Source organism: Melozone crissalis, unplaced genomic scaffold (assembly GCF_028551555.1).
Source record: "Melozone crissalis strain CALT ecotype California unplaced genomic scaffold, PUWL_Pcris_2 ptg000016l_1, whole genome shotgun sequence".
NCBI lineage: Eukaryota > Metazoa > Chordata > Aves > Passeriformes > Passerellidae > Melozone > Melozone crissalis.
In genome coordinates this window covers 16,421,810-16,433,819 of record NW_026535794.1, presented here as the reverse complement: position 1 = coordinate 16,433,819, position 12,010 = coordinate 16,421,810, and positions in this window count along the sequence as shown.

The following is a 12,010-nucleotide window of genomic DNA, read 5'->3' as shown; positions in this document are numbered from 1 at the left end:
GCTGTGCATCTGTCAGACACACCTGGCCTGGTGCCAGCTTTCCCAAACCCCCTTCCCAGCCAGCAGTGACCTCCTACATTGGAATTTGCACTGCCTCAGCTAGACAACTCCTCAAGAATATCCTCTGGAGTAGCCTTAAAATTTGCAACAGGGAGATTAACTTCTTCCTTTTGGAGATCAGTTCAGGATGTGTCTCTGTGTGTTGATGTTGCAGGAGAGCAGCAAATTCAGAGATTTTGTTTGTTCCTGTCTGCAGAATCAGGCAAGGGGAGCTGAGGTGTAGGGTGGAGTCTGAATTTGTAGACTGCACTTTGGAAAGAGTCTGGATGAGAATGAGGACAATGATCTCCAAAACATGACGTGACAGAGGGGGCTGAAAAACAGGGACAGCCTGGGGCAGCCTATGAAAGAGGGGAACATGCAATATTCAAATCTTCAAATAGACAGAGGGTTGTTGCAAGAAGCCTAAGCTTTTCTGTGTCCTTGGCAGGTAGGACAAAGAATAAGCAGCTCTGACTGCACTATGTTGGGGGTTTTTTCAGTCAAATCTTACTTTTATTTTTCTTTGGTTCTGAAGCGATTATGGATGCCATGATACTTTATAGCCGCCTGCAGCTCTTTCCTTGTCATTTCTGGATGACTGTAGATGAACTTTCAACATCTGTAGAACTTGATTACTTCAACTTTGGATGCTGAACAAGTCTCACACATTATTTTATGTACTGGAGCAAGAGTCTAGCGTGGGGTAGGGCAGCACTTTGAATAATTGAATTATTTCTGCAGAACGATTGAGAAATGTGGTTCATTTCTGTTCCTTTCATCTATTCTGAAAGGGTCAAACAGGATAGCCTCTGATGATTTCTGCAGGATATGTTTAGTATTTCCTAAAGATTTTCTGTAGGGGCACTGTTGAAGGGAAAGCCATGTGAAGGGAAGGACTTTTGTGTGCAGGTCAGCCAGACCCCTGCAGTGGAGCACTGTCCTCAGGACACTGCCTCTGCTCAGGGAAAACCATCAGCTGGAGTAAATGGGATGCTTTCCAGTGGGGTGTTTGAATGGGTGTTACTGCTGGGTGTGCAAACTCACCAGCCCATCCTGGCTGTAGGTGCTGCACGGCTCTTGCTGACCCCTTGCTCTGCTCCCATGTCCACCACATTCAGCCCTGGTTTGTGCCCATCACCCTGTGGAAATGGATGAGTGTTTCTGTGGCAAATGGGAACTTAGCACCCCTGAATTCCCCTGAAGGATCCCACTCTAAATCACTGAGTCTGGAGGAAATTAGAAGCTCGTGAATGAGTTATTGTGCTTTCTGAACCAGCTGTAGGATTGTTTTTGGTAATGGTCCAGTGAAGTTTGATAATGTGATAAGAGCCATGGGGGCTGGTGACAGAATTACGTGTTTCCAATTTATAGAGAATCAATTAACATTTATTTCTCTTGCTTCAGAATTGACATGTGCATTTTTATTTAGGATCATCACCTGCACCATAGTTGAGAAAATGCAGGTTTTTAAAACAAATATAATGAGAATTAATAGTTTTTGCTGACTGATTTTAATACTGGGCTTTAGGGACGTTGTAGAAGAAACATGCTTTATAAGCTGAGGGTATCTTCTGACACACTATCTGCCATTCCCTGCTGGTTGGTGATGGTAAGTCATTGCATACCACCACATTTTTAAGCAATCTGTGTGAGGGAGTCTAAGGCAGCTGTGTAGTTTTAAGGATTAAGGTAGGACCCTGGCTCAGTTTCCATTTTCAGATTTGTGACAACCCCTTCTTTCAACAAAAATGAAATAAATCTATGACACAAATGTAGTGAGAAGGACTGCTACAGATGTGCCCGCAAAGAGGGAAGGAGCATGCTTTCTCAAAAAGCCTCATCATTTGTGCTTTCCTAATTATGTCACTGAAATCAGAAAGGAAAAACTCGGTCAGCCACAGTGAGATATTCCTCACCCAAGTGTTCCTGCAGGGATGGAGTAGGCCATGGGGAGGCTTGTTTTCTGGGCACAGTGAAAAACTCTGAGCTTGGCATGCTGGAAATAATGATCTGTTTCTGGGGCATGGTACCAGATTTTAGGAATGGAAGTGTGAGCACTGCTGTAGATTTGCCAGGATGGATGTAGAGGGGCCCTCTCAGCTGAGAGAGGGATCCTGACAGCACTGTCCCACACAGTGTCCCTGAATGCTTCTGTCCTCCTGCCAAGTATCTGCTCCTCACATTTCAGGTGCGCCTCATCTTTGTGCTCTACCTGTACCTCCTCCTTGCTCCCAGTTCTTCCAAGCACCTCCTCAGTGCCAGCTGGGCTCCTAGGTTTGTCAATTTGCAAACCAGTAGAGGGGATGGTGAGGACAATTTTTCACATGTCGGTGTTTGGCAGTGCCAGTGCCTGTCAGTCACTCTGTCCTCAGCCTTCATTACTGCATCTCTTTTTCCTGGCACATCACCCCTTGTTCCCTCAGCAGAGTGCCAGGACCAGCTTTTCTCACTCTGGGGTTTGTGCTCAGATCTGCTCACGACTTTTCACTTGGGTGGCTCATTCCTCATCCTTCTTCCCTGCTAGCTTTTTGGACTCCTCTCCATTTTGGCCAGTTTTCTCTTTTTTCAGCAGCTCGGTTCTGTTTGCTGTTGCTACTTTCTAGCTTCATGTGTAAACACAGTGAAAAAAGTGTGAGCAAGGGGGGTGAAGGGAAGTTCAGGTTTTTGGGGAGAGGCTTGAATAGCATGTCAGTAGGGATGATCTTGAGCAGCTTTGCTTCTGACCACATGTGAAGATCAGGGATGTACATGGGTGCCCAGCAGCCCAACAAAGCTGGTGGGTTATTCTCTGAGTTATTCTCAGCTCCTCTCCATTTGGACAGGCACAGAAACCCTGCACAGCCTCCCCAGAGCTGAATCAAGTGTTACCTCCTGCTACTGGAAATAGATGTGTTTCAGTTGGCATTTGTGTCGTGAATTAGCCAATGCTGTTTTAACCTGAGGGTTTCGGGAAAGGCAAAGAGGTTTGGTTAAATGAAATGGTCCTGGCTGGACACAGCACGGGGCAGAGTTGCTGCCTGTGTCCCCCTCTGCCAGCCCTGCTCTGAAAACAGCGACCCGCAGGGTCCTCCTTCCTTTGGCACAGAGCTTGAGTCCAGCTTTACTCAGGGGAACGCAATTCAGATGAATATTACATGTATTTATTTAGAAATGCATGTATCTAGTGTTAACAACAGGAATACTAATTAATGCAGATCCAGATCGTTGTGTCTGATTTCTATCATGCTAATAGCCATTCAGTTGCTAAGTGCTCAGCAGCAGGTTCCCTTAATGGGGCTCCTAATATCAGCCCTTTTATTACTCCCATGGTTAAAACAAGATGAGTTTAAAATCAGCCCTTAGGAGAAAAAAGGACATTCTGTGCTTTATCAACCTTCCTGCTAGGCTCTCCACGGGGACCTAAAGAGACACACTCAATATCAGTCTGAATGTGTCTTTAGAGAGATTGATGGAATTTCGTTTCATTAGGACTCGATAGTGAAGGTGAAAGTGAAAACTAAGTTATTATTGAATTGATTAAAAGAGAAGGTGGTCATAGATGGGCTGCTGGGAGAGGGGGGTGTGCCAGACAGGGATGCAGCAGCCACAGGCAGCACGGTGCTGCCATGAGCATCAAAGGCAACAAAGAAGACAGAGCAGTTGGCCAATCTGTCCAGTCTGTGGCAGCCTGGTGATTTGCTGAGGGCCAATTTAGTCTCTTCATTACTTTTGGTACATTGGAACTCCATCTCTGAAGCTCCCTTTGGGTCTCGGATGGCAACACTCACTGTCTCCTTTTTTAACTTCTTTCTGTCAAAGTGAAGGAAAAATATTTGTCCATAAAGGTGTAACAGTATTGAACACACCAAAGTAGAAGAGCAGCATGTCGGAGGTATGACCGAGGAAGAGCATGGCAGCCTGTAGGAGGCAGGACCAGTTCAGTTCTGCCGTGCAGAGGTGTGGATCTGGGGGCTGGGGCAAGGCTGGGGGGGCTGCCCAGCAGCTCTGGCTCTGGGGCTCTGGGCAGATCTCTCCTGCTCCCCACCTCCAGTGTGTCCAGCTCTCATGTTTCACTACTGCCTTGCGACCTGGGGAGAGGACCTTGGTTTAATATCCTACTCTGCTATATAATACTCTTTGTTATAAAAGATGCTTTGAGAATAATCGGGACTGCTTTCTCTCTCTGAGGCTTCTTAATTTTGTTTTAGTCCTGTGTAGCTTTAATGTCTTGCACTCATGGCTATGAAAACATTGGGGCCACACTGCTTCCCCCTTCCAGGACTCTCAGCTCTCTGAACTCAGTCCCCTTGGCTCCTCACTGCCTCTGAGGTCTGCACTGTGAGGAATCTGAATTTCTGTTGCACTTGGTATCGCTTTCTGCCAACACTGCTCTCTCCACCCGTCCTTTCCTCTGCCTGATCTGCCTTTGATCTCACAGTGCTCCTACAGATGAACCCTTGTGGCTTCTTGAGGTGTTCCTGGCAGCAAGCTGCAGATCCTCCTCCTCTGCCTGCGATTATCCTCTCAGTCAGAGGGTGCTCAGACCTGTTCCCTGGGTGCTTCTGTGCCAGGCTGCAGGTGATAGGGGCGGGTGATCCCACCTGCAGTCCCTGTCACAGGGGTGGGGGTCCCTCAAGGAGGGCTAGCAGAAAGCTGAGGGTATCACTGCCTTCACCCTCCCTGGTTAAACCCACCAGAGGTGGTGGGCTTGGGTCTCCAGATGCTGCGCTGCCTGGGATCCCAGATATTGAATGCCTTCAGCTTCTTACATATTTGCCAAAGCTCACTGCAGCTCCCCTGGCCCTGTTATTTGTCCTTTTTACAATTATTCTGACTCAGAGTTATCAGAATCACAAGCTGTCTCTGATGTACTTCTGATCCTGCCCTAGAGCCAGGGCAGGGAATTGTCCACGCTCTCCCTTTAGAGCACACATGGTGCTAGAATTTGTGCGTCCACAGCCTTTACTGACTTTGCTCTTCATGTCCCCAAATACTTTTTTTCCTTCTCCTTTTCATGATAAAGTGAGAGTTAAGGTTTTGTTTTAATTGCACATCTATACTTAGATGTCCTGCTGCCTTCCTTTTCAAACAGCAGCTTTGTGGGACTGAACTATTAAAATGTTCTTAAATACAATTGAGATACATATCCATCTTCTTGAAACTGCTGGTCCTTGCTCTGAGATCTAGCTCTGCCTTCATTTTTTTTCCACTGTATTTACAAATGTCTGTCAGACTTGGAGCTTGGTGTAATGTGGCAGAGTGCTGCCTATTTAAATAGCTGAGACTCCAGTCTGTTACAATGTGTATAGGCTTTCCTGTCTTGAATTGACTGCCTTGGCTCTGGCATTTGACTCTGAAATATGCGACTCAGAAAACAGAGCTGGAGCAATAAATATTGACTAATACAAAGTAATGTATCTCTGGAGAGTTTCTTTATCTGCATCAAAAGCTTTTAGGGCTGCTGTTGTGAAGGGGCTGCTGACAATAGATTTGCAAGAGTGTAGAGCAGTCTCACATGGCCCTGCCAAGCACGCAGGGTTTGACTGCTGGGAGAAAGTGTTCCAAGGGTTAGGATAAGTCCTCCAAGGAGCTGGTGTTTGTGTTCAGACCCATGGATAGTGTGTCTTGCATGTGCAAATACAAGCCTGAGACTCTTGCTTAGGCAATAAGCTCTTATTCAAAAGAGGCTCTGGTTTCACTGGCAAACATGACTGTTTCTCTCCATGTCCTGTATCCAAACTATAGCTTTCTGTAAGAAATGTGACTTGAACTGTATGTTCTGTCCTGCTACAATGATGCTCGAGTTCTAGCATGGCCATGTCCAGTGTCAGCTCTCCTCCCCCCCACACACATTATGCTATGCCAGGATGTAACTAATGGTTTCTCACGCTTGGGATCTAAAGCAAATTCCTAACATTTGACATTCCTTATCTCTAGACACCTGATAACTCCGATCTGATAGGTGGTGCTTGACTTTTTAGGTACCGTTTATAAATCCTGACATGTAACACCTTTACATGGATCTTTCAGAAGGTGATGGCTGAATACTGGATGCTGACTCCTGTGTGCAGGATGTGCCTGGGGGTGGATGCTGATGTGAGCCCCGGTGTACCCGCACTGCTCCTGCTCCTGTAGCAGCCGCATCCTCCTGTACCTCCACCCGGCGCTCTTTCTCCCTGACCAGGCCGGGGTCTCAGAGGTTCCTCGCTGTCCCTGCTAGGGCTGGCTCTGCCGGCAGAGGGCAAGAGGTGCCCGCGCTGAGCCGGGAGCGCCGCCCGCCCCGCCGGGCTCCGGCCGCCCGGCCGCTCTCAGCCCGCGCCGGCCCCGGCTGCCTCCATCTCCGGGAGGGTTCGATAGACCTGCCCCGGTGTGGGTACGCTTACTGAACCCTCCCTGACCCCCCGGCTCTGTGCCCGAGGAGCCCAAGGCGAGGGCGCAGCCGAGCGCGTCCAGTGCGGACCCCTCGCCTAAAGCCGGTGTGAGCTCCGTCCGAGAGCAGCGACCGTGCCGGCCGGACACAGGGACAGAGACACCGAACCACCCGCACCGTGCCCGGCACAGCCCAGGGCAGGTGGAGCTGCCCTCCAGCATCCCCTCCCTGCTCCCGGGAGTCGCACCCCACACCGGGTGCGGTGGCAGAGGGGGAATCTGCAGGGAAGGGCTTGTTAAAAATAGGTTAGAAACTGTTGTAAAATAGTTGATAGATCGAAGGTTAAGGGGCTGGGGCTGAGCCTGTCCTGCCTCGGGACAGGACGGCGTTTGGCGTGACTTTCACCGCACAGCGACAATAAACACACCGAGAATTTCACAGACACGGGAGTGAAAAGGAGGGAAAGGGGGCGCTGGGACCCTGGCAGCAGGCATGTCCGGAGTGACTGTCCCAAAAGCAGCAGCACGGGAGACAGGCCTGTCCCGGGAGCAGCGGGAGCCGGCCGGGCTGGAGCGGGGCCGGTGCGGGGCTGGAGCGGGGCTGGAGCGGGGCTGGAGAGGGGCTGGAGAGGGACTGGAGCGGGGCTGGAGCGGGGCTGGAGCGGGGCTGCGGGGCTGGAGCGGGGCTGCGGGGCTGGAGAGGGGCTGGAGAGGGGCTGCGGGGCTGGAGAGGGGCTGGAGAGGGGCTGCGGGGCTGGAGCGGGGCTGGAGAGGGGCTGCGGGGCTGGAGCTGGGCTAGAGAGGGGCTGCGGGGCTGGAGCGGGGCTGGAGAGGGGCTGCGGGGCTGGAGCGGGGCTGGAGCGGGGCTGCGGGGCTGGAGCGGGGCTGGAGAGGGGCTGCGGGGCTGGAGCTGGGCTAGAGAGGGGCTGCGGGGCTGGAGCGGGGCTGGAGAGGGGCTGCGGGGCTGGAGCGGGGCTGGAGAGGGGCTGCGGGGCTGGAGCGGGGCTGGAGAGGGGCTGCGGGGCCGGGCTGGGCCGCCCGGGGCCGGCCGGGCTGGGCCGTCTCCTTCATGTGCGTCTCACTTTGTATTGAATGATGTTAAGCAGGGCTGGAGCTGGCGCCTCGGCCTCATTACCTTCAATTACAATAATTGTTGCCTCTCTCCAGTGTTTTGCATTTCTCCCTGGGGGAAATCTCTCTGCTGCTTCTTTTCCAGTCTTGCTCCAGCTTTCTCCTATCGATTGGATCGCTCTGGCCCCGATTCTAGGAGCCATGCCTCCAGGAGGATAAATGCAAATCGCCCTATTGATTGGGAGGAGTTGGAGTGCAGCTCGCTTGGGTGAGGGAGGATTAATTTTAAATGAAAAAAAAAAAAAAAAGTAAAGTGATGAGCATGGCAGGAAATGCTTCACTTTCTGGGCCTCTTAAGTACTGTCCCTTTATCATGTCCTGTGTCTGAGGGGGATGCAGATTGGTGCCATCTGGATAATATTTCACGTGCATGGAGAGGTGGATCCTGCGACATAGACACTAGTCTGGTTTCTGACTTATTTTAGGTGAACGTGTATCACTGATCATCTCTGGAACGCAGCTCCCCTCCTCCAGTTTGGAGGTAACTGGGTTTCACTGGGACACGCTAATTGCTGCTGGAAATGAGCACGGAGTAATGTGCAGGCTCTACCCACCTCCTTGAACTGCCCCAGTTACAGGGATAAAGCTCCCTGGGAGTTATTAACCTTGAGGGAACCTGCTCAGCAGCCTGCTTGTCACAGGGGAGCGGCTGGAGGAGCCAGCCTGTGGGATCTGCATAGCCTTAGATCCTGAAATGGCTACTTGCTCCAGGAAATCCATGGCCAGACCCTGAAGTGGGAAGCCAAAAGAATTGCACAGTCACATTATGTTCCCTGCCCCCTGGCCTTTATGCCAAGCTAAGCTAGCTTAAGTTTTAATTATTTTTTTAAAGGCAATAATCAGCATAAATAAATGTAATTCAGTAGAATTAGCTTTTGTGTATCATATCCCAAATGCTAGCAAAGCAACTCAAAAAACAATGGTTGCTTGTTGGCTAGTGTTTAGCATTTAACAAAAAACCCCAAACTACTCTGATTAATGCTGCTCCAAAGATGCTTTAAACAGTCCTTATGCTTTTAACTTCACATCATTTCCAAATGAGAAACTCCCAGCTGAATCATAATTGCAAGGTGCAAAAGGGAATGGATATGGTGTGCAAATGTTGCTTTTGACACCAATTTGAAATGACTCCAAAGCAGCAGTACTAACCTTTCCTTCCTAGTGCAGCGAGGCACTGATGTGGCAGTACTGACAAGTGCTGGTGTGGGCATGCAGATCCAGCAGTATGCAAATCCTCATCTCCCTGAGGAATGTGGGTCTCCCCAGGACAGGGCTGCAGCCATGCCTTGGCTAGAGAGGTGATGGTAGAAACAATATACAAATTGCAGCTCTAACAAATTTTTATTTTTGCCTAATTTTTTTCTTTTTGTGTGTGTGTGGGGGGGGGGGGGTGTGCATGCATTGTTGAAAGGTTCAAACAAGTATATAACAAACAATAATACTGTGAAAACACAGGGGTTTTGCTAGAAATGGACAGAAGGGTTACATCCAAACATTTCGGGGAAATGGTGGTGAGCTGCCAGCATGCCATGAAAGTTTATAGAGAGGTGAGGAATTAATGATAATGTTCAAAGCTGTCAGATGAAAGAAATATCTTTGATTCCAAACTGTTTTTCTGGGGTGAGTTACCTATATCAGGGGCACCTGCAGGCTGAAGCTGTAGCTTTGTTTTGCAGACAGGCTGCTGTGGTGGCACATAAACAGTAGGCCAGTAGCAGCAGGGACAGGCATCAATGCCAATTCATGTGAAAAAGAGAAAGAGACTATATGAAAGTAGCAAAACAATGGGAGGAAGTTGAATTTTCAAAAGCTCAGTTCCCATAGCCAGAGAAGAGCTTTTCTCTTGTTCAGAGTTCTGTACTTAGAGCATGCTGCCAGGCTGACCTCTGTCTTGGCTTGTTTTATTTTCCTCCTTGACGCAGGAAAGGCCCAAACTCCTCATGGCAGCCATCCTCTCATGCCTGTGCTGGGACTCTCAGGCACATGGAGATTCTGGAGCAGGTGATGGATGTGATTTGGCATTTCACTGGAGGGACTGCACCCTGACATTTGTAAGGAGACTCTTGCATGGCTCACACACTGCTGGAGGGAAATAGTGAGTCTGTTCTGGAATGAGATTGAAGAGGAGAGCAGGTACTGTCCTGAGCTGTTGCTTGCCTGATAGGAGAAATCCTGGTGTGGAATAGACCAGGAATTGGTTTAGAAGGACTTGTCAGTTCTAAAGTCCCCCTACCAGAAATTTGGCTCTGCAACTATTGGCTTGTGAAAGAATCAAACCAGCATTCGTGTGGCCTGCAAAGACTGATTGGATGGATCTCTTATTTTAGCTGGCAATTTCTTCTTAAAGACAAAATTCTGCATCTGTGACAGAGCTTTGAGCTGATGCGGAGAACGTGCTCCTGTGAGATGCTGCCCAAAGCAGTCCCTTTCCCTGAGGTGCCCAGAGGCTGATTTTGCAACCAGGTCCTTCTGTTCAAGTTTGCTTCAAAGGTACCTGGTGGGAGGGAGCAGCCCTGTGCTCTGCAGGCTCTGGCTACAGCTCTGCAGTCCGCTCCAGTGGAGGCTCCAGGCTGCTCTCCCATGGCTGCTGCAGACACGTAACGCGGCCTCGGGCTCCTGACGCTTTCCTTGATGGTTCCTTGTAGTCATTATCCCACATTCCTTCTGGTTGCAGAACATGTTGTTATTATTGCTTTGTGCTGGGTCTGTCTCCTGTCCCTTTTTTACGGGCCAATCTGGCCCTGTTAGCTCTTGTCTCTAAAACAAAAGCAAATTAGCGCTGCAGAAGCTGAATTATCTTGTTTATGTTATAGTCTGTCAGAGGACCCCACACAAACCTTGCATGTCTCTCTGAGCAGTGTACCAGAGAGTGAAGAGACACAGTAAATCGGTAAAACACTGACACTCTGACTCGATCCACCGGTTTACAAAAGGGTCTTTAATTGCTTTGAGGGCTGGGTAGTGATCCCTGCTGTCTCTCCCTCACTTTTGGTACTTCATGCACACTTGTAGCATACAGAATTAGAACATTTTTTACAGTAAATTGTACCTCACAATTCAAACTTGACAGCTGTCAATGAAATTTGCTGTGCAAAACTGATCTCAAGCACATTGCCCTCTGGTTAGTCTGTCTGTGCTGCCTTGGCCAGGATGTTTATAATACTCAGGGAGTCTCTCATGTTACTTAGAGCAGTAATGTGGCTCCATGAATAAAAGCCATTTCCAGTCTGTCGGTACTGCATGTAACAAATGAGATCTGTTAAATGCGCTTGTCACCGTTGATAGGAGCAGGAGAAGCAGAACTGCACATGTTGCTGTAATGATTCTAGGTTATAATGAATGATATTTCGTATGTTTGCAAATGAGTGTCTGATAGCCGGTGCCAGACTGGGAGATATGACTTGGCTGTTCTTGCTGGTTTTGTAATTTCTAAACAGAAACAAGAATTAGCAAATTACCTTGTGGTGGGGTGCAAATATGTCTTAACATAAGTGTAAAGACTGTGCAGCACACGTGTATCTATCTTATACATATGCAAATCACAAAACTCACAGTAAAACCATTATAACGTGTGATGGCATCAGCAGTAATTAGTCAGAGATCCAGTCTGTTCTCCTCTGCCAAAGTAAACTGGAGTTATCTCAATCTCAGATTTCGTATTTCCTCCTTTCTCTTTCAGGGAGGAATGTCTCCAACATGAGGTATTATGTCCCCTATTGAAAATGTCTTTAAAGACTCACAAAAAATTTAAAATGAAAGTTCTCAAGTATTTTTTTTATTATTGTCTACATATTATCCAGCAGCTTTAATACTACTAGTGGACCCAAATATGTAAAGCATTTTGCCCATAAATGGGAAACAGCCTGTACTGTAGAAATCAAGGCTTATAAAACGTAATGAACAAAGAAAGAAGAAAACTAAGTTAGCAAAGAAATTTTAATTAAGGGGCACATTCTTTTCAGGACCAGCACGTGAAGGAAAACTGTCCGAGCTAAACGGAGCCTACAGGATCCGTATCGGAGCTCAGTGGTAGAACTCGTGCTTCCATCCCCACCAGCTGTTCTTGGAAATGAAATACTGGAAAGAGTTCCAGCAGGGTATATTCGCTAGAAGCTCTGTGCCACGGGCCTGCCCTTGCTGCGCGGATGTGACGGCAGCGGGTGAGACCGTGCGGGGCTGAGTGCGAGGTGAGGTGCAGGAGCCCCCGAGCCGCGGGGTGACCCCGGGCCGGGACACCGGGGACGGACAGCCCGGCTGCACCGCGGCGGCTGCGGCTCCGCGCTGCGCCAAGCCCGGGCGCAGGGTTCCCAAAACCTTGGGGAAAAAGCCCCGGCTGCAGTGGAACCGCCGCTGTTCCCGCTCGGGAAACATCACCGCACCCTCGTGCGGGACAGGCAGGGCTGGGGCAGCGCCGGGACAGCGGCCGCGGGCGGGAGGGCTCGGACACCGCCGCGCTCCGCTCCGGCGCTGCCGGTCACCGGGCTGAGGA